Genomic DNA, 23,212 nt, shown 5'->3' on the forward strand with positions numbered 1-23,212 from the left:
ATCCACAGAAACATCTTAAGCCATAGAAGTTTTTCATCTCCCTGAAGTGACAAGTCGAAAGACAAATTATTTGATGTTCAGTAGCACCATCAGAATTCAAAATTTGCATAAACATTTAAGATATAGGTGCAGTCAATACTGATACTTATTAAAGTCTCATGTCACACTACCATAAAATCCCTTGCCTTCCAAAAATACAATACAGCCAGGTTAGCAAAAAAAGTTATCCAATTCCCTACTCGTCAACTAACAATGTTCAAAAGGCTAAACCAGAAATTATTCCAGTCTGAGGTTTTATTTCCTCAACATTCCCCAACCCATCCTCTATAACATTACCTAATGCTACACTCAAGAAAAATCGAAACAAAACCCCAGTCTTGGCCACAACAGTCAACACAGCCTTAAATGCAGTGAGTGATGATCTCTACAGCAGTATCCCACTGAGCCGTGGGGCTCGGATACAAGCCAGGGCGAGCTACAAGTCCAGCTCAAGGGCTTGATTTCAGCTGTGCATGGCTTTGGTCCACTGATTTACGGGACACAGCAGGAAACCCAGTGCTCTACGCAGTGCCTATCCAAAACGACAACAGAGAGCGCTTCCTATCCTATTTCCAGCTGCCCTTTACATTTTCAAAGAATATGTGTTTAAATCTAAAGGGAACAAAACTCATGCATAAATAAGAGTGTTTGCTTACTCAATTTCTAGCATTAAAGTTACTATCATCTTGATCTCTCCTACAATCAGCCATGCATGTTAACTTTACCTAAGGGTGCAGTCCCACTCATTTCAGTAACTTACTTTGGTGCCAGTTTCTGTTTTGATGCCCTGGCACCATCAAGAATAAACCCCCGGCAGTGCAAAAGGCAGCAAGAATGACCTCTTATAACCTGAAATTAAACTTGTCCTATAATTAGTTGACAGCATTTTTCCAATATTACTTTTCCCCTACTAAACCCAGCATACATGTGGGAAGTTGTCCAGGTTTACCTTCAAAACCTGGCAATTGGTGATACAAACTGGAGCCCTACAGCTCTAATCATTGGTGTGAATCCATGCAGGCAGGGACTGTAGTGATTGAAAGTAGTTCCCATATGGCAATTGTAAAGCAGTTTGTATTTTAAAAAATTATAAAAAATAGTGGTTGCCACATTATAAAATCCATGACTATAAAACAGCCTCCTACTGGCACTCTCAAGGAGAACAGAAATGAAATAAAATAAATCCTGAAACGGAGTTATCTACTTGTATTTGGAGGTGGTTCCGCCAAGACAAAAACTAACCCATTTTGTTACAGCAGTTGGAGAAACTGCAGATCTCTCTTATGGATCAAACTGTTCCATCAACAGGCACATGAATTTCAGTACTAGAAGCCTGAAACCTTTCAGGACTTCACAGAAACCACAGGCTGTGTACATATGCACAGAAGGTGTCCTACCTGAAAACGGCTGCTTGATGTGACACAGCAGAATAAGAACACGCTCCTAAAGTCGTTTTTGTGTTAGTACTGACACCAATTTTTATATTAACATCAAGGTATCTTACTTAAACTGTGGTCAAACTAGACAGCAAAACAGTTGGCTGCAAGTAGAGAACATGGATGAAAGAATACATTTCTTTTAACTAATGTTTCGAACACAAGGAACTATTGAAAATATATAGCTTTTGTCCACAGGTAGCGCATATGGAAAAGCAAAACTATGCAGCCAGTTTGTTCATAAAGTAAACTTTGACCACATAATCTGACATGTGCCATACCGAGGACTTTCACATCACTGTCACATGACACCCATGATTTATCAGACCGAACAGAGTGACGATTTCATTCTTCAGGAGCTGCAGAAGTTTGCAAAGCTCAAAATAAAGAGCATTTATTTGGTGCAGAAGAATAGTTCTTTGCTCCGTTGAATGAATATTGATAGAAACTCCTAAATTGTGAAGTTTTTTAATAATTCCATTACACAGTATGCAGCACACCAAAAATGTATTGAGTATTTTTCCAGCTATTTCAAAATAGTGCTGCATCTTAAGTATACTTTCCATTCCACTCATTTGTTTTACAGCCAGAGAACTGTTGTTGAGTAACAAATATTTCCTTGAAAATCTCTCTTTATAATACAAAACACAGATTAAAGCTACCTTGGGCTCAGCAGTCTCATTCCAGATAGAATGTTACTGGGGTCCAGGTATTAAATAACTATTGAAAACTGGATGAGCAGCTCTTCAAGCAGCAAAACCAGGGAGGCCAAATTTCCTTCATGAATTTCCAGCCTGAGGTAAGCGCTGCCATGAACTCTCTGGTGTGCAGGCTAAAAGCTCCATTCTACCTCGCTTCCTCACCTCCAGAAATTTTGTAGAAACTGCTCACCTGGAGGACCTCTGCTACCAAATTTATTCGAAATGTTCTAAGAGCCAGAAGAGCTATCACAGGGACTGAAGGCACACAGAGATTATAGTTCTATTTGAGCTGCACCTGTTAAAGAAAGAAAGCTAACAAAGCACGTGGAATAATTAATTACTAACAATTGCTGCTACTAACTACTGTCACACCTGGTACCACTGGATCTTTGATCTTTTTCTTTGAAATTCAGCAGAAGCACAGTGCCCATGCTGTCTCTGTTGCCATCACAGACGTTACCTTGTCCCAAAATTAACCACAACACCCTGGCTGTGCAAAACACACAGTCTCCACTCTATGCTTATGCTCAGTGGGAACCTCCTATAACTAAATTTACAGATATACATCAGAAATATGAGGGAAATGCAAGGTTTTGTTGTTTGGAAAGGAAATGCTCTTAACTTCTGTGAACCCTACAAAAACACAGTTATGACTGAACTGTACTACCTACCAACAGAGGTACTGCAAAGGTACTTCTGATAAGGCAATTTTGTCCCTCTTCAAGGGCTTAGTTTCCAAACAGGAAAGAAAAAGACTCTGAAGTAAACTTTCATATCTGGCTCCCCTGACTAAAGATCCATTTCACTTGCAAAATTTACCTGAAATATCATTCAGCTGTCTATGAATTATTAAGTAAAACCAATACATTTTCTTTATCAACACACTCCAAGTTTCAAAACTGGTTTTGGAACATTCTGCCACTTTACGTAAACCCAAACATCTAATTTTTAATTAATGACCAGTCTCCGCCTAGGGTTAAATCCAGCAGGTATACCTGAACCCACCTTAACAACATGAGCTTCAGAAACATTTCTGTCCTAGTTTTCCCAGTGCCATAACCAAAAGCACACAAGACACCTAGAACACCATATAGTAATATACTATAATAACCATATCATAAACTTCACATATTTGTAACACTGAATATTGGAGAAGGAATCATGCTAGCCCTTGGCCTGAACGCATAACTTTAAGCACATCAAGCCTGCGAGTCCACACAGAGCAGAAAGTTATGTGTAGACTCCACAGGAACAGGGGCTTGTGTGTGCCCAGCACATTTTTTTTTTTTTAACTGTAAGGAAGACATGGAACCTTGACGAAGTGTGATGATTGAACATTTAAATTAATGACTCAGAAAAGTAAAGCGGTCGTGTCCCAGGCTCTGTAATGGGATATAAACCAGAACAGCAGGGCGAGGGGAAGAAAAATTAATAGAAGATAACACCACGCAGACCAACCTACAGGCGACTCCTGATTTTTGCCCCTTTACATCCTCCGGCCCCGCGCCGGGAGCGGAGCCGGGAGCGGCTCACGCCGAGCACCAGCCCGGGCGGCGAACGCCGCCTCCTCCGGGGGACGAGCGGCCGCCCCGCGCAGCCCGGCGGGCAGGGGCCGGGGGAACCGGGCCAAGCGGGGGTCAGGGCCCTCCCCCACAAACTTACCGCCCGCAGCCCGCCCCGCGCAGCCCGCCCAGCCCGGCTGCCGCCCGCCCGACCCCTCGGCCCCGCGGGCAGGGGCTCGGGCCCGGGAGAAAGTTGCCGAGAAAGTTTCTGCAGAGGAGAAGGGGCCGGGGGTGCGGGACGCCCCCCGCCCCCGGGGCGCGGCGGCGGGGCGAGGCCGGGGGCGGGCGGCCGGGGCCTAGCGCCTCCATCGCCGCCGCCATCGCGGCCGCCGCTCCCGTGGGGCGGCGGAGCGGGGACGCGGCCGGGGCCTCACCTGCCTCTCCTCGGCGTGGCGGGTGGGAGAAGGAGGGGGGGAGGGAAGGAAGCGGGGGCCCCCCCGCTCCTCCCGGAGCCGCGGCGACCCGGGGAGGGAAGCGGGGAGGAGGGGAAGGGAGGAGGGACGAGGAGGAGGGAGCCGAGCGCTCCGGTGCGTGCGGGGAGCTGGAGCCTCGCTGCGGGAGGAGGAGGAGGAGGAGGAGACTCCCCGCCCCTATGGCCGGGATCTCCGGTGGGCACCGCGGCCCCTCCTCCGCACCGTGTTTCCCTCCATGCGCTCCGGGCCGGGATCGCCGCGCCTCCCGGCCGGGACAGCGCCTCCGCGCCCGAACCGGAGGCCGCGGGGAGGAGCCGGGCGGCCCCCGCGGAGCCGGGCTGGCGGCGGCGGTCCCTCCTCCGCGCCGCTGCGCACCGAAACAACATGGTGGAGGCGTGCGGGCGGCGCGGGGGCGGCGGGGACGGAGCCGGGGCTCGCCCTGCCCGCCGCTCGCCCGCGGCGGCCGCCTACTCCCGGCCTTGGGTCGCGGCGACCCTGCTCGGGGTAGATCCGGCGGAGCGGCTCTTCCCGCCGTGCCGGGCTGGTGTGAGCCTCTCTTGCCAGAGAAGCTGAACGTGAAAGATTCCGGCAGCGGAGCCCTTCGGCGTGGAGCGTGAAAAGCGAACAAAAATAACTTTTAAAACTCCTCGCCTAGGCATCTTCAGGTGGGCCACGGCTTAGGCTCGGTACATTTAATTTCCTGTGGGTCAGACAGAAGCAAGATGGCCCTGCGGCAGTGCGGGCGCTGCGGCGGCCGGCGGGGAGCAGCGCCCGCCGCTCGGGAGTGCCCGGGGCGACGGCACGGAACAGACCTGTCGCCAAACAGCGAGCAGAGAGCGAGCCTGAAAATTACGGACCCCTAACTTCGGGGAAGGCTACGTTGCGGGTTTCCCACTAATCGCGGTTCCATAAGTCAATGTTTCGTGTTTTGAGAAATAAACAAATCGGATTTGTGTCAAGGTGGGCTTCTTGGAAAAAGGTGGTTCAAATGCATCTAGCCTTCAGAACTGCAGACTGCAGGAAGGAGCGAAAGAACAGAAAAAAAATGAACCTAGAGAGCCAAAGTTAATGAAGCTTACATGGGCAAAACGGTGGTTCTCATTCAGCATTATGTTTTATTGTTTCCAGCTCTCTAGTAGTCAAATTTACATATCTGCCTTCTTTATTTTCTTTAAAGTCTGATAATAAAACAGGAATTGTATTGATCACTAATGATAGCCTAATATAGTTTATTCTTAGGAAAAATAATCGAGTCAGGATGACCAGTTTATTTTGCAGGAAATGCTGCAGAGGAAAGATATTTGTATTTTTGAATTTAAGATAAAGCGAATACATGTATTTGCTTTTAGAAGACCATAGATACACTTAAACTGTTAACAAAATACAAAAACCCAAAAGTGTTTTAGATTTGGAGACTCAATACCATAAATTTTTCTCATGTAACCCGCTTAGAGTGGTGGAGTTTGTCATTTCCTGTTCAGTCAGAAACCTAACTCGCATTATGCAGAATTGCTTTTTAATTTCAAAAGCAATGCTGTGTTTTACAAATTTACCTGGGCAATGAATTACTTAACAGTTTGCAGACTGGTTGAAGCTCTAGGTCTGCCATGGCATCACAACTCCAATGGGCTTATGGTAGTCTTGACTGAGAACAAGGTTTGAATGCCAGTATCATTTGTGGGGTTTTGTATAGACAGGCAAGTGTTGCTGACTGGTCAGTTTTACAGCACAAAGGTAAAACGTGCATATCTGAAAAGCACGAGACCTAGTTGTGTTATCATCTTCATTATGTTTCAAATTGACTCATTTAAGAAATTTTTCAGCATTGGGCTAAAGCTTCATAGTTAGAGACATAGTGGCTCTTGCCAGCTGTTGATGTAATTTGACTTCTGGGTTTCGGGTTCGGTGGTGATGGATGGGATTATACAGTAGTCCTTTCTCACGGCACCTGGCAATGCCTGTGTGGTACTGAAATGTTTGTTTGGCTTCTCAGTTCATCACACCTCTCCTGTTGCTTTCTCTCCTAAAGACCAATGTAAGGAATGATTTGGTGGGTTTCTGAAAGGCTGAGCTATTAGCTGTGTCCTCTTCTTGCTGTCTTACGTGTATGTGTGCTATTGGCTGCCACAGACAGTACTCGGGCTGCACCAGTGATTGACTCGGTCGGTAGTGGAGAGACTGTCACGCTTAATTTCAAGCCCAGTGTGATTAAAATAGCAGAGCAGTTGGGGAGAAGACGAGCTGAACAGTCCCATAGCTGAGAGCAAGCTCAGACTCACACCATATGGGTGTGAAAGAATAGATGGGGGTTTGAGTCGGGAGTCTTGGAGGCTAGACATGCTTTCATTGCAGTGGAAAAATTGGCTGCGTCTTAAATTGTCATACACTTGTCACTGATAGTTTGAGTGTTCTTAAGACTGTGCCTTTTATAAAGCAATGTTGAACAGGTGACTTAAAACAAATTAACTGTCGGTGATTCAGCCTGGTTAATCCTGCACAGGATGGGACTCGGGGTGTCATGCCACCTTTTCCCTGCCAGCCAGGCACCTCCAAGCTGTCTGCCACACGATACCTGGGTAAAGCTCCCTTACCGCGGCCGTTCCTGGGTGGGCTCTCAAGTGTGCTGCAGTGCAGGGGCACCGACAGCGCTGGGTGTTCACTCAGGAGACTGAGTGAATCAGCTGCTAGTTAGGCAAGGCCAGTGCCTGCTTCCAGGAATTTCCCCTCTCTCTTTTATAATTTTGCTTTAAATTAATATTTTTGACCTTGGCTCAGGAAGTAGGAGGGAGGAGCAACCCTCGAATGCTGTAGCATGACTGGAATATAGTGTAAGAAGCTACTGATGCAGGGCTTCATTGCTGCCATTTGCTGGACACAGTTTCCCAAATAGCCCTTCAGACAGGCTCAGCATTCATAGCTCCTCATCTGTGTTGCATGGTTAGTTGGCATTAACTTAATCTTGAATATTTGTGCAAATAGCCTAAATTTGGGAAGGCATTCTCCATGTACTACTATCTTTGAAAATTCTGGTATATTTGAATTACTTTCTAAAGTAAGTAATCATTTATGCTTATGCAATCCTTAATGTGTTTTAATAATTTGACAAAATCCCCAAGAATGTGTGATAGGCTCAGGTACATGTTATGCCAAATAAAGTATTTTTAGGGTGATATAGGGGAATACAGGTATAAGAGCAGAAAGAAAGAAGGAGGAAAAGAGGAGTAGAGATGGAGAAAGGCAGACTGAGATATTTCAAACACTCTTATGGGTTTAGTAGTTTGTAATTGGAGCATATGGGACTTGCATCCTGAGATACTGAAGGAGATGGAAAGATTTATTCTCTGAAGAGCTTTAACAGTACATGCCAAAAGTTGATCTATGGGACTTATGGTGGTAACCTAAAAACATTGAGACATTCTTGAAAAGACTTGGTGGGATTGCTTTCTAAGAATTCAGAATAAATAGAAAAACATTATAGTAGTTCATGGACATTTTTTTCTTCTTTTAAAAGAAATAAAAAATATTTCTGGACCTAAATTAATTCCTTCCTTTTGAGAAATAACTGAGGTAGTCAAGGCCTCATCCTAGCTATTGCTCTCTGAAAGTGTGGAAAACAATGGTATTTTATAGCAGCACCTCCTAAAATGCATGTGCAAAGTTCCCATTGCTCATTGTACTGTATGATCATATTACAAAAAAGCAGTTAATCTTCTTGGAATTATTCACTTGCTTACTTGGAAGCTCTTGGATCAATATTTTAAGAACATGGTGTTTAGCAAACCATAGGTATTTCTTTTTAATCCCCAATACATTTCTTTTGAATCTGAATATTCTAAGCATTAGTCGAATAAGTGGGTAGTTTTTGTCATGTTAATTTGTATTTAATATTCCAGAAGCTATTAATAAAATCATTGATGTTTGAAAGTGAAACGTCTTCCTTGGATATAATGCAAATTACATACCAGTATAGTAGTTCAGTAAGGAAATGAAGTGCTAAGTCACTGTGTGGTAGATTTGTAATTATTTCCTTTTCTGAAGCAAGTATCCTATTTAAGCCTCATGTTAAACTTAAAAATTTTTAGATGTCCCATTTTGCCTTAAAATGCATCTGCATCTCTAAAAGGCCAAGATCTTTGTGTTTGGTGCCCGCATCTATTTCTGTGCTTAAATATTCTGTTCTTTTTCAAATAGCACTTCTGTTTGATCTTGCATAACATGGCTAATTATTTATGCATATTATACTTCTAGCAAGTATGTGGAGGGTTCTCTTTGAAAAACATTGTTTCAAAGATCGTTTTTGAACTTACTAAAAGTTATGCTTAAAAGTGTGTTAGACTTTGAAAAGCCCGTATTCCCAAACCTGTTGCTATTTACATTTGTGTCACATCCAGTTACATCAGACACGCTGGATTACATTGTATAATGAAAGCCGTATTGCTGTACTCTAATCTTTATCTCTTTATATCCGATCTCCTTTGAATTGCACATGAGTATTGCTTATGGTTACTTAAAATAACAACTGCTTTTGTTTCAAGGGCAGTGCTATATATGATGAACACTTAACACTCAACCCTGCTTTGGCAGCAACTTCACATCCTGTGTCTGGTTCTTGCATGATTTAAATGGGAGACTTGCACACATTCTTTTTTTTTAATTTTTCATTTAAATTTCATATTTGAAAAATATGAAACCTGTGAAATCATACACGTTTGGAAAGGAAAAAGATACATTTACTTGTGCCACTGTTCTCTTCTGAGAGGTTTGGAATGTATGCCTTCCTCCTCACAAAGCAGGTCGTGTACTCTTAGGGAGAGTGGAAAGGGACAATGAGTAGGAGGAAAAGAAGTTTGTGCAGTAAAGCTGACCTGAACTGGGGTTGGTTTTGACATCACTGCCAGAGTCATTCATGGCCTTTAAGAGACTTCTGACCTCATTTGATAGCCAGTATAAAGAAGCAATTTCTGCTGACTTTGGGAGACTTGCACATGTACATAATGGTTATATTTATTTTATTTTTCTTGTACTGACTACCTAAGACATTGGTGTGGGAGTAATGCTTAATAATGTTAGTAGCTGCAAAATCCAAGTTAATATGGCATTTATGGAGCACTGGAAGGGGATTCTGTATCAAAAGGTCCTCTTTTCCAGGGCATCCTGAATTTTTACTGTTGGACACAGATGCTGTTGTGGTGCTTTTATGCATGACTTCATAGAACAAAGACAAGTGAAATAGAATTTAAAAAAAGAAGAAATCTTATTCTCCTATCATTAGTGTTTAAACCTTACTTGGGACTCTGTATGGTCTTTTCCTCTCAGCTACCACTTTGCCTAAAGATGAATAAATTCCTCAGGCTATGTTATTGCCCTGTATTATACTTTGATGCTTAACAGATCTTTTCGATTTTCTGTGACAGGTTGTTTTTTCTGTCCTAATGTTTTGAGGATAATTGTTGGTCACAACCCTGAGGATCGTAAAGCCTTCCTCCTAATTTAGAGATGAATGTGATGAAATTTATTACTTTAGGAATAGTTCCAGAAGTAAAATCGTCCCCTCAATTTGTGATGTCAACAATTCCTTAGAATGGAGCTTGGATCAGGATGGGACTGTTCATTAGAGGTGGACATAACTGCTGTGTACCATTTAGAGATCTGAGAAAACAGGACATCTGTCAGATATGTGGTCTTGTTTTCTCAGCATGCCCTCTATTTCTGTTATTTTCCTCATGACTTTAGTTTTCTCTTCACCATTCCTTCAGCTGAAGGTTACAGTCCCTTTAGGTCTGCTGGTGTGATTACAACTGTAGTTTTTTCCTATAGTTCTTCAGCTTTGCCAACATGATCTTAGTTTACGTCTCCTAATAGTTTTCTATAAACCAAGGACATGTTGATGCAGTTTTGCAAGGGAATGATATGATACAATGATACACATTGTTGTGCTCACTGGCGTGAGGAAAAAAGGTAGCAACACAGGGACAGCAGTGAGTTCTTAGCCCACCTACAGCCAGAACAGTCTGAATTTTCTGAAATGTCAGAATTTAGGAAAATCCAATGTGATTGTATTAATAGATGAGGAGAGAGCAGTGGTGGTGGGGAATAGGGAAGACTAGGTGGCTCTGTTTTCCTGATGTTTAACTATTACATGGTTCTGCATTGAGTTTTTCAGGTCCCACCTCACTCCAGGTAAAAACCCTTTCGTTTGCTTATCACTGTGCTTTGTTCCTGTGAAGCAGGCACAGTCTTTTCCATTCTTCCCTGAGAATTTGTGTTGGGGTTGAATGATGGAGTCATGGAGCCAGCTGAGATAACAACTACTCAAGGGGCAGCAATTGTAAAAAGCTTAATTCTTGATATCTGAAAATGACATGAAGAGATGGAAGAAGCCTGGGTTTATTAAAAGCAGAGCTTGTACAGTTTCCTTGTTGTTAATTGCTATTATTGAGTGTGAGAGTTTTCAGTTGCCTATAATCACCCAGCTTCCACTTTTTCTAGGCAAAGATTGTTCTTGGCAATTGCCTGCCTCACTGCTCTGACATTTGTAAAGTGAAAATCTGCTGCTTTCTCATGTTAGAAGGAAGGAACTTTGCCAGCCAAGTTGTAGATCAGCACCTCTGCTTCCAAAGTGGACACAGCCATTTGAAATGCCTGAAGTTTCCCATGCAGATGTCAGGGATATTGCATTTTGCAGTAGGTGTTAATAGTACATCCATACCTGACCCGAAGGCAAGTAAGCCTCTGCACAGTCTCACTTCTCGTGCAGAGGCTTGGTAGATCTAAGGTGAGTTCTCTAAAAACTCTATCTGCATTTCTTCTCACAAGCTGAGGAGGTTGGAGATGCTCTGTTCCAAGGCTTCAAAGGCCAAGCCAGCATTTCTTTGCAATTTGGTGGGAACACAGAGCTGAAACAGACCTCCCACCATGCAATAACTATTGTGGAAAAATATTAGCAGCTCTAACCTTCTGCACCCCTAGCTCAAAAAGAAAAAAATGTACAGGAATTAATAAAGAAGGAAAACTACTTTTGAGTTACTCTTCTCTTTGTTCTGCAGACTCCTGATTTGTCCTGATGTTTTATCACTGTGCTTCTTGGGCATCTAGCTTTCAGGAGGAAAAAAAGGAGCAGAACAGAACCAAACCTGAGCCTGCTTTCATGACTGCTGAAGCTGGTGATGGTATATCACAGCTGCCCAGAACTTTTGTTCATATTCTTCAAAAGAAAAAAGAAAAGATGGCTATAAAGGTTCAGAATAACTAAGTATATGCCATGAATCCAGAACGGCAAGCTATAAAAATAACAAGTTTATTTAGAATGGAGAAGTTTTACCAACATACATTTACACAAATTTTGAGTTATTCTAAGAAAGGCAGCTGGCAAATAGTCCTTTCCCCCCCACACTTCTTTTAATATGCAAGTAATGGATCCTGTTGTTTCAGATAACTGTAAAACTTTGGAGGGAATGTTAAAATATTTGCCTTTTTTTCAAAGTAATGTCATATTCCACTATTTAGTTTTGTTTCATACATTTCATTAAACAGTTTGTTGAAGCCAGATACCACTGTGTGTTGGTATTTCATTTCTCATGGAACAAGTTGTAAATGATGGGATAAAAACATACATTTATAATTCTCATAATGTACAATAGTTAATAATGTGCAGAAAAGTGTAGCTAAATGAAAGAAGAAAAATACCAAGCAAAATATCTGACATTAAGGATTATATTTGTATGGCTCACATGCTTCTTCCTTCTGCTTATTTTTCCTTTCACTTTTGGTTAAAGCAAGATTTTCCAAAGCACAAGAATTTCCTAGTCCTCTTTCCTTCAAATGGAGCCTATTGAATATCAAACTGTTCACAAAATTGGCCCACATTTTTGCTTTTGTTTTCTAATTGGGAAGAAAAACAAAACACAGAAAGTTCCAAAGTATTTTGGGTTTAAAGTATGGGCTGGGACATCTTTGATGCATCATCATGACAGCTAGAAGGGACATTATTGTTCTTGATGGAAAATGCAATCCATTCAGGAACCCCGGATGATGGGGGGGAAATGACAGACCTAAACCATGACAAACTCATGATGAGTAATGATAAACCATCTTGGAGCCAAACATTCAGATTTGCTTGGACAGTTCAAAATATTTGGAATTATTTTTTTACTTTCCCAAAGTGACATTACATTGTTTTGACACAACCAACTTTTTCCTGTGGAAAAAGTATTACAGAAACCTTTTTTCTGTTAAAAACTGTGAACAGAAAATTCTGGAGCAGCAATAGAGGGTGGTAGTCAAGCCAAAACCAAGTGCATTTGAAAATGTCCTCTCAGGAGAATCTTATGAGTGCTCCAACCTAGTAATAAGAATTTTTTTTTGAAGGTAAGTGTATTTCCTAGACAACAAACATGACTTGATGAAATCCATGTAGCAAAACTTGGTGTGTTTCAACACATTTGAAATATGATGTTTCAGAGAGTCGCTTGAGAACTGTAAAAATCTGAAAGAGCTCTGGTGGAAGGCTTGGGCCTTTGACATGAAAAATCACATCTGAGATTCCACAACTGTTTTGCTAGGACTGAGCACTTTTAAAAAATGGAACACTTCTACTAAAAAAAAAAAAATCTCAGTCCACCAAGCAAAAATTTGTATATTTAAACACATAATTTTAGCTTTAAAAACATGTAGCTAAATTCATCATTATGTAATATTTAGAGACATACTCTTACATTTGTTTTTAAAAAATGGGCACAAACCTCTTTTTAATGACAGCAAAGTATTTTCAGGAAAGATAAGGGTTGCCATACTCTTACTAAATTTTTAGGATACAGGTAGTTGGGATAACCTGCCAGGACATTTTATGTCCTTGTAAAAGTTGCCATGAGTCGCTGACTTGCTAGAACTGATGGCTATCTCAATGCTTATTTGTCAAGGGAACCTGTGCTTTAAATGTGGCAAACTGTGTGCTGACTTCTTCTACATCAGGGCAAGCTTCATCTTGTCAAGAGTGGGTAGGAGACAGAGCCTGTTATTCCCTGTTACCCAAGTTAATCACATGCTTTTCTGAGTATAAACAGGTGATTCACCAAGTTTAAGAGCAGAAGTGACCAAGAGACCACCCAGTGTCACGCACTCTCAATATATATCCCCACTTCTCAAATTTCACCCACACTTGGACCCCATCTCTTGTGCCAGGCTGAAGTGTCCCATAGGGATAGAAGGCTCTTGGAGATGGGGATTGCAGAGCTTTGGGCAGAACAGGCTTAAGGGACCAACAAGCAAGGAGAGCACAGCAACAAATGACGCCTAATGGGCATTTGAAGATGATTGCTGGCATCAATGCCTGTTGGCACATGGATCATTTGGTCAGTGAAGTTATGTGAACTTTCACCTGGTTCTGGCAGGAGTGTGTAATTTTTTGTATTCTTTGTGTGTGCAGTTTTCACAATGAGATGCTGGTTCTTACAGCAGGTCTGTTAGGGGCATTCATAATAAAAAAAAAGTATATAAAATAAACAACCTTTGCTAATCCAACATGCAACATGGCCACTGACAACTCTGAGCTTCACCACACTGCAGTGAATTTGGGGTGAGCTATTGAAGGGCCCAGGATCATTGCAGATTTATCCTGGTAAGATCAGTAAATGCTCTATTTGCTTCATGATGTTTCTGGGAATGTCTGGGAAGTCAAATTAAAATGGAAGAGTGGATTTCATGGCTGGGGGCTTCTCCTTGGAATGCTTGTGGCTCTTCATTGGCTCAAAGAAAACAAATTACAAATGGATCCTACAGACTTTTGAAAGGCTAGGGTTTTTTATTCAACATCACCTGACAATGCTGTTTATTAATACACTCAGTGTGTTTCAATATAAATTTTCTCATCTTTCGCCACATTTGATGTTTTCTTTTTTATAATTGTTTCATTAGTCATTCCTGTAGGCAGCCTGGCAGCTGTTGCTGCAATCCGTTTATTAACTGTGGTTGGCTCTGGATTTAGCAAAATGCAACTGCACCCTCTTGTGGAAGCTGCTAAGTAGATTGCTTTGGTCTCCTGGTACCACCTGGTTGATTTTTTTCTGGACCAGTCAAAAGAAAACAAATAGCAGAAGTGTCCTAAGGCCACACAGCAACAAAGCTTCCTGGAGATCTTCAAAAGAATAAGCTGCAACTTTGGAATGTCTGAACTCGGAGAACCTTTGAAGACAAACTTCTGTGGGGAAGACCTTCAAAGGCACCCTGGGAGACCTTCCCGCCCGTGGCTTTTGTGGGAATTTCTGTCATAACAAATTTTTCAAGAGAAACAGTTGGTATGCCTACATGCATAGAAATTGTACATTTAAAAGTAAGTCTAAGGACAATAATTAAATATAAGTATCCAGCACGGACCTGAAAAATAGTTTATATTCTTTCTCTATTTGTACAAATCCATAAATACAGATGTCAATCCCTCTGTATGTGCTAATGGAAATAGTGCATGTTTTTGAAGGCAAGTACTCTTGTGAAGGGAGTAGGTTAGGTTGCACAAAGAACATGTCATTTTTTTCATGCAGCTCCTGCGAACGCTTTGGATAAAAGAAATGCCTTTACACTCATGAATGCATTTGTACTCTGGTCTATGAGGAGTAGGGGCAGGGAAAACCAGAACTCCTTTAACTGCTGAAGCAAGTAGATTGGCATACCCACCTCCTACTCTGCATTATATGGCTTGCACAGAGTATCATACAGTATTTACCTTAGTTATAAAAAAGAAAAATGTTTAAAGGAAATAAAAACATCCTCAAACCTTTTGTTTTGTTTTTCGCTGTTAGTGTGGACACAAGGACTTTCTGACTAAGATAAAATGGAGGAAAAATGGTTTAAAAAAATATCCTTCATAGTATGCTTCATAAGCAGAGACACTCACTGACAAAAGAGTAAAAACACCCCAAAAGTTACAAGGTATTTCTGAAGTTATCACTTTCCATGAGTAATTTTTAAGGAAATGATACTGATTTTTTTAAATGTAGTTTCTAATACACAGGGTATTCAAATGCATTAGAGTCTGATGTAAGCAGCACTGGTTTTTATGGGCCACAGTGCAGCTACTCTTTCTCAGAGCAAAGAACTTAACCATAGTCTGCTTTGGGGTCAGTTAGAAAGATGAAAGAATTTGTCTTGCTCTCTGCAAATGGCTAGTTAAAAAAAACCCCAAAAAACCAAAAACCAAAACAAACAAAAAACCCACCAAAAAACCAAACAGCAACAACAAACTCAAAAAAAACACACACAAAAAAAGAAAGAAAGCAACTGTCATGTAGCATGTATGGCTATATCCCCTATGTATAATTTAATGAGGTGAGTTGATTTGCATTTTTATGTCTGAACATGTTCTTGCACTGCCAGCATGTCTCAATGAGCAGTGAAATAGGCACCTCTGGGCGGGGTAACCCAATTCAAGATGATGGTCTGAAGCTGAGTTTCAGAAGTCCTGGTCTGATGCTAACACTGTCTTACCTGCGACAGAACTTCCGCACTTTTTGAAGTTCCACAGTGTCTAAAGTTTGTATTTCTGCATTTGTTTCTCCACTGCACTCCTGCTGTGTTTTAAAGGACCCTTTGCCATCCTGGGATGGTACATGTTTCTGCAGTCAGTAACACCGTACCTTACCCCAGAGGAGGGTAAAGCCTCGTTTTCCTCTCTCTGTTGGGTGTCTGGTTGTGTATTTCTGGCAGTGGTAAGCCTGACACTGTGCCAGCTGACCCAGGAGGAGCAGCTGTGGTCGCTGGTCTCCAGAGGGAGTAGCTCACACAGCCTTAGCCTGTGTCTCCGTGGGCTATCACAAAGGGAAAGACACTGGCCAAGTACCCTCATGATTGTTGGCATTATAATTTTGTTGCATCTTTCCACAGGCCATGGAAGTACACACAGGCACGTGAGAAGAAGAATTAACAAGCATCCTCACATGTGAAAAAGCTGCTTTTTGGACCTCTGTGTGCACACTTTGTACTGCCAAACTCACAAAGAATCCTCTCAGCACACTTCAACCACAGGAACTTGCTCCTTCTCTGGAGCAAGTATGGATGTGAAGTTTATGCAGCTGTATCCCCCTTTCAAGTTAATTATCTCACTCTGAGCACTTCAGCTATGATCCCACACTGCAGTGCCGTGCTCTTGAACCAGCCTGCCTGTTTCCCTGGGTGCCTGCCACGGAGGTTGCCTCCCTGCTGAAATCCTGGCACATCACCTAGTGCTCTGTCATCCAAGTTTCTTTCAAGCTCACGTACCCAGAGTTCACTGCTGTAGCCATGCCTCATGTCTCTACATGACTTCAGCTGATTTCCCAGTTTCCCTTGGGGAAAGGAGTATATTCAGCCTCATTTAAAAAGAGACCCACTGCTGAAAACCAAGGATCTACGACCTACATTATGAAGTACTACCGAAAACAGTTCCTACGTGTCTAGTGAATAATATAAAGCCATTTCCAGCTCCTAGTATTGATCCTCCACTTTATAATCCTGAGCATCTGTAACAGATACAACCCCACATCCCTGGCATTGGCCCCTTATCCCACACTTCAGTTGTACTGGAAACAGTGTTGGTAACACAGAGGTATCTTAGCTGTTGCTGAGCAGTGCTTAAATCAGAGTCAAGACATTTTCTGCTCCTCACATCCCACCAGTGAGCAGGCTGGGAGTACACAAGGAGCTGGAAGGGGACACAGCTGGTACAGGTTACCCCACATACCCAGAGGAATATTGTATGTCATATGGCATCATGCTCAGCATGTAGAGCTGGGGGAAGAAGAAGGAAGAAGAAGGGTGATGGACATTGATGATGAACATTCAGAGTGATGGAGTTTGTGTTCCCAAGCCACTGTCAAGTGTGATAGAGCCTGGCTTTGTTGGAGCTGGCTGGACACCTCCCTATCCGTGGGGAATGGTGAATGACTTGCTTTGCTTGTGTGCAAGACTTTTGCTTTACCTATGAAACTGTCTTTTTTCCTCAACTTATGAGTTTGCTCACTTTTATTCTTCCAGTTCTCTCCCCCAGCCCACTAGGGGGAAGTGAATGAGCAGCTGTGTGGCACTTAGTTGCCAGCTGGTGTTCAACCACCACATCCAGTTAAGATAATTGGGTGCTCCTAGAATTAGGCTTTGCAAATCTCAACAATCAGCAAAATCCCCCTCAGCTCATTCCTTCTGAAACACTAACTTGAATATTAAACATTCTCTGCTAGATGCAGCCTACCAAATCTTGCAGGCATCACTCATTCCTGACAGCAGAAGCTCTTACCTAACACCATGCACTTTGCAGGGGCTAGAAATGTATGTTCTTCATTAGTCTCAGCATTGCTGGTGAATCTCAGCTCTAACAGTAATCGTGCCGTGCATCATGGGCCCCAAATCACTGACTCCTTACACCTAAACACTCTTCTTTCCTACAGTAAGCTCAGCATTTCTTCACATGGATGCTGCAGGATATTGTTGAATTTCTTCATTCCTTGCTGTCACACAAATGGGACGTGGCTGGAGGTGGCAGGGAGGAACTGAGAAGGTTCAGTTCTGAGCCTAGTGTTGAGATTGGGGTAAAGATTTGTATTTTGCAAAAGAAAGCTTGAAGAAATCTGTGTTTATTGTGTATTCCCATGAGAACATTAAAGTCAGAATGGGGACTAGGGCTGGTAGGGGACAGGTCAGGGTAACCCGGCAGGACAGGATGTGGGTCTTTTCAGTGAAGGCTGGAGTTGCAGCTACAGGTTCAGATAGGAAGGGCTGATCCAGAGAGGTAGCAAGGGATAAAGATGCTAGTCACAACTGCAGATTAAACTCTGAGTTCTTATTAAAACTAGGGTTAGAGTTTGACCCTAATCCAGGGTTTAAGAGGGCTGAAGAGTCAAATGACAGCTGGATTGAAGAGATGCGTTGAGTCAGGCTGCCTGACCCCAGTAGGGGAAATTAGCTCAGTGTTTGGGCTGGTGGATAGGATATATGGTAGGATATATGTCAACTCTGTGGCTCGGTTAATGTTAGAGTTTGGTTCACAAGAATCTGAAGAATTCAGGAAAATGCAGGAACTTTTAAGACCGGTGGGATTATGATGAGGTTTAGTTTCTGGATAAACCTGGTAAGTGTAGATGCTAAGATGGGGTGAAGTATTAGGCTAGTTCAGGATTGTTTTGGTTAGTGCTTGCTTCTGGCTATATTGACCCTGGCAAAGGAGGCAAGGGCCTCCTAATGTAAGTTCAGCTATTGTATTTTTAGGTAAGAATAGGATAGATTATGTTGGACAAAGCCAATTTTGATAAGTTTAAAGTTAGAGCTAGTGCTGAGTAAACATCGTTTGACTGCACCAATAAATGACACTTGAGAGTTCAAAGGTTCTACTCAAGTGTCAGGTATGCTGGCTAAGACCAGCAGGAAAACAAACACACCTACATAAAAAGTGTATGTACAAATCAAACATTAACTGGTGCTCTCAGTGTCCCATACAGGAAATGCATAAATACATACACACACACACACACACACACACATGTGGTTAAATGTATAGGCTCTAAGAAAACTGAGGGATAGAGAAGATTTCTGTGAGAAGATTTCAGAAAAACAGAACACTTCAGCTCAAGGCCTAGTTACCAATTTTACCAAAGACAGTGGCTATCACTTAAATTCTCATGAAGTCCAAAGGAGAACTTTAATTTTCATTAAGTTACCATGCTAGAACTCAGACAGAAGTAATTCCAATTTATTTATACCTTTTCTACAGTTAATTTGAAAGTAAATAATTTGCCCATTTTAAAAAATATTTTTAGTTACATCTCTTTTTAACAATCACAGAATATTCTGAGTTGGAAGGGACCCACAAGGATCCCCTAGACCAAGTGAACGGCCCATATGGGGATCAAATATGCGCCCTTGATATTTATTAGCACCATGCTCTACTCAACTGAGCTCATCTCAGATTATTCATGATGGATAAGGAGCAACATAAATCAATAATAAATTGCATAATGCACATTGCACAGAGGAATGCAGTAGCTTATGCACTCATACAACAAATTTTGTGATAGTTTGGTTTGGTATTTATAGAAAACTATAGCGGTTCTTCAAAATTGTTGAATCAATATTTCAAGAATAGAAATTTACAAAAGTGCTCAGAGTGCAGGGAGACCTTTCATACTAGAATATTTAATAATATACTTTGGAGGTATTTATTCAATTTCACATGAAAACCACAAGTCAGTTTATGCATTATGCCTCAGAACAGCCTCTGGTATCATTGAGACCTCTTATAAAACCTTTTTCAAAAGCCAGGAGGATTTTCTACTTGTCTTTTTGGTTATATTCATCAAGAGGTAAATCCTCCACTGACCAGTGGAGCTGCTCATGACAGAAAATGCTGTTGGGAAGAGAATACCCCTTTATAAAATGAACATGGAAAAAGCACTGAGGTTAAATTACACCCTTCTCATTGCACCCTTCTCATTACACCCTTCTCAACAGACACTTTTGGCTTTGAATAAATCATTACATGTATCACATGTGTTTCTTCTATAAGAGCTACAGAGCAGACAAGTGCATGAAAGAGAGGAGGCCTTTGGCATCTGTAAATGTGGAGTAAAAAAAAAAAGCCAGTTGCTGGGCTGGGTGCTCTAATACTGGGTTCCAAGGCCTAGAAGGAGGGGTAACAAGTTAGCCTCCTGCCTGTCTGTAGTGGCTCTGTTTTTAAGCACAGCTTTGGGGAGCTAGACTGCAGGCCACCATTCCTATAACATCTGTTTATTCCTTAATGCTCCTTTCCTGCAAAGCTTGACGCTTGAGGAAGTACCATGACAACTACCCTGACACTGATTTCAGGTTGGAAATCTGATTCAGAAGCCTGTGCAGGTCTATTGGTCTTCTAAACTGCTGGTAATCCCCAGAGCAGGGTTTCCAAATCCATTTCTGTGGTTTGCTTAAGTCATGGGAATTCTCCTGTCAGTCTGAATAAAGCAATTAATATTACTTAATTTTGTTTTGCATGCCTTTGTGCCTTACAAGTTGCAATTAGAAATTATAAATTAAATGACATATTTACAAGAGTGTATCATTTAATATGACAGATACTTTCAATTATAAGCACTCATTTCAGTACGAGTTTCTTCCAGCAAATGATAATTGATGAGGGCAAAGATATTTGTCAGGAGATTCCTAAAGATTTGTTTCTAGTTTCTTTTAAAAATTCCCCAAACTTCAAGCTGAAAACCTATTGATAGGGAAAATGTTGGGTGGTTTGGGTTTTCTGGGGTCTTTTTAACAGTGAGCTGGATTTCTAAATACAGGACTGTTTTTTTCCCCTTTTTAATGGAAAGTTTTTGAAATATATATTGTCAAGCATCCTGACTAGCTCTAACTTCCAAGTGGAAAATCCAGTTACATTACATGTTACAGGCAATTATATTCCTGAAAGGAGAACCAAAACTAGAAGCAGAGCAGTGCAAGGGCAAGTCTGCTCTTTAGTGAGACATTAGAGTATGTGAAATACAAAGTTGTGTTTCATGTCAGGGAAATAAAAAGAATCTGTGTAATTGTAATTGTAGAACACGGCCATGGAACAGTTATAAAGATGAGTTCTAATAAACAACTGAGGAAAGCATGGAAGAAGGTTTTTGAACAAACTTTGCTTGCAATTTCCTATTATAAATCTCAAGTAATTCTGTAATAAGTGTCTTTGAATTATAAATTTAGAAGCTTGTTTTGTATTAAAGAATTTTAAACTGTAGTTTTAGAATGTAAAAAGGCTTTCTCGCAGACTGGTAAAAAAACACATCCTGGATACAGAAGATAAGACTTCAGCTCACTGATTTATGGTTCCTGAAAAAGGAAAACTGAACATCACTATCAAAGACTGATAGACCTAGAAAATAGAAGCTGGACCCCACATCTGGAAGCTGGACCCCACCACCTGGAATACATATCCTGGATGTACATCCTGGAATATTGAAATATCGAAATATATCACAATGGCCTATAGAATTATACAGGACCAACTATGGATTTATGACTGTTAAGTATTGAATTGTGACATTAAAACTAGAAATGGAAACTGCTGAGAAAAGCTTATGAATATATATGAATATAGCAAATAAAATCCCAGCAAGTCCAGCAATTGGTGTGCAGTCGGAAGGGAAAACCCCTACCACTGTACCCAGCGTGCTGTCTTTGCTCACACTTTACCACGCTAATTAATTAATTATTAAATTGAATTGCTGCTTGATATATTGGCCATGTCAAGCATCTCATTTCTAACAAGTATGGATGAAGAAATGCATTTACGAAAACCTGCTACCTGCTGCAAGCCTGCCTGGAAATGAAGGGAGCCAATGACTGCAGGCTGTGGACTGAGGCAGTAACCAACATTGGACAAGCCTGAAAAATAAATCTGTGAAAAGTAAAGCCTGAGACCTGCTCTGTTTGCCCAAATAAATTCATATTGGTTTTTCTAGCTTCTAACCTGGAAACGGTGCGGTTCAAGGCAGCTCTTGTTTCTGTGCACGTTGTATGTCACATCCATCTCTCAGCACTTCGTCAGTCTTTTGGTCTCCCCTTGTGCATAGGGTGCTTACAAACCGTGAATGTTTTCAGGTTGATCCAGTTAGTCTGTAGGCTCAAGGAGAAGTTAAATCAGATTTTCCTTCCGTTTTCAAAGCGGATCATTTTTCTCCGGGATGCTCTTCTCTTGGGTGGGAGATGAGACATGCCTGGGGAAACTCTCAGGCCTTTCCTGGAGGTTGCTCCCTTTTTGTTTCGTGTCCGCCTCCTTAGCCTGTCTGCCAGCCTTTTGCTATTTCCATGGATTACAGGAGACATCTTGTGGTCATGAAGCAAAATCACAGAGCATGCGGAGTGAACTCTGCGAGGGCTGAGGAGGGATAGACTCCTGCTGTCTCCCAAGTGTTTAGTTTTCCTTTCACTGGCGGGGAAGAAGGGAAGTAGGAGCCATCCATCTGTCTGCAGGAGCCTTTTGAACGAGGGCAGCCTGGCTGAGCAGGGACAGAACGAAGAAGATTTGAGGCTGTGGAGGTGACATGTGGGACATGGTCAAGCCTTGTATGCGAGTGACCTCTGGAATCTGCTGCAGAGGTTTCTTAGCTGAGGCCTTGCTAGCACTGCGTCTCCTTGCTTGCAGCCACCTCTCCCCAGGAAGGAACGCTGATGCAGTTTGCCAGAGAGCACGGGAAATGAGGAAAAGCACAACAAACGAGAGCACATTTGTATTTAACTTCAGCACAGTCATGTTTCTGTGACACTGTGGAAATGGACATCATTCAGCCAGCCACCTAAACCTCGCGCATGACAGTCTGTGGAATTAGGATGCTGTCAGTATTCTTACCAGATTAATGCAGAGGGAGAGTTCCACTGAGGGAGCCTGTTATTTGAAGGTGTCTGTTCAGGGAAATAAAAAAAAGAAAAAAAAAAAAGTGGATTAGAAAAGGTTCAAAGAAAAGCAAGAAGGAAAATAAGAATACAACAGGGAAGCAGAAAGAGAAGGCTAGATGTTTTTATGATTAGTAACAGGCATCTGTCATCGATGATAATTACAGTGATTGGGCAATTATGTAACAGCATTTCTCGGCTGGCCTGGACTTTCACTGTGGTTGGTGCCATGCCCATACATTTGGAAAATGACAGTACATGCCTCAAAGAGAGCATCAGCTACGAGACAAGCTAGAGCAGATGAAGGAGAAAAATAAGTGGATTGTGAAACGATGATGGAAGACCTGATACCTACCAGTAATAAAAAGATGGGTACAGTTCTAAACTTACCACCATACCGTATTGTGCTATTAAAAACCTTGTGAGAGAGCAGAGAAGTAATGAGTACCCATGCTATGTGAGCTGGGGACAACACTAGCAGCAAAAGGTAACTCCTGGAAACTAACTCAGAAATCATTCAGTAGAAGTTGTGTCAGGCCAAGCAATCTGGAATTGAGGCCGCATAGCAATCATTTGTCCCCAAGCTGCTGTTATCCACGGTGAGGAAATGATTCTTGCAAGTGTGCAATGAAAAAGAACATGGTCTTCCAGACCCCATGGAGTCACAGTTTATTAGCAGAGGC

General features: G+C 42.0%; 1 protein-coding gene across 1 annotated transcript in view; it reads right to left on the bottom strand.

Annotated features, from left to right (window-relative positions):
* Positions 1-4,245, bottom strand: part of YES1 (YES proto-oncogene 1, Src family tyrosine kinase) — a 49,958-nt gene extending 45,713 nt beyond the window's left edge. Inside the window, exon 1 of the mRNA XM_063395798.1 lies at positions 4,113-4,245. The gene's annotated coding sequence lies outside the window, so the exon portion shown is untranslated. The remainder of the gene's footprint in view (positions 1-4,112) is intronic.
* Between the last annotated feature and the right edge of the window lie 18,967 nt (positions 4,246-23,212).

This window comes from Prinia subflava, chromosome 1, assembly GCF_021018805.1.
Source record: "Prinia subflava isolate CZ2003 ecotype Zambia chromosome 1, Cam_Psub_1.2, whole genome shotgun sequence".
Classification (NCBI taxonomy): Eukaryota; Metazoa; Chordata; class Aves; order Passeriformes; family Cisticolidae; genus Prinia; species Prinia subflava.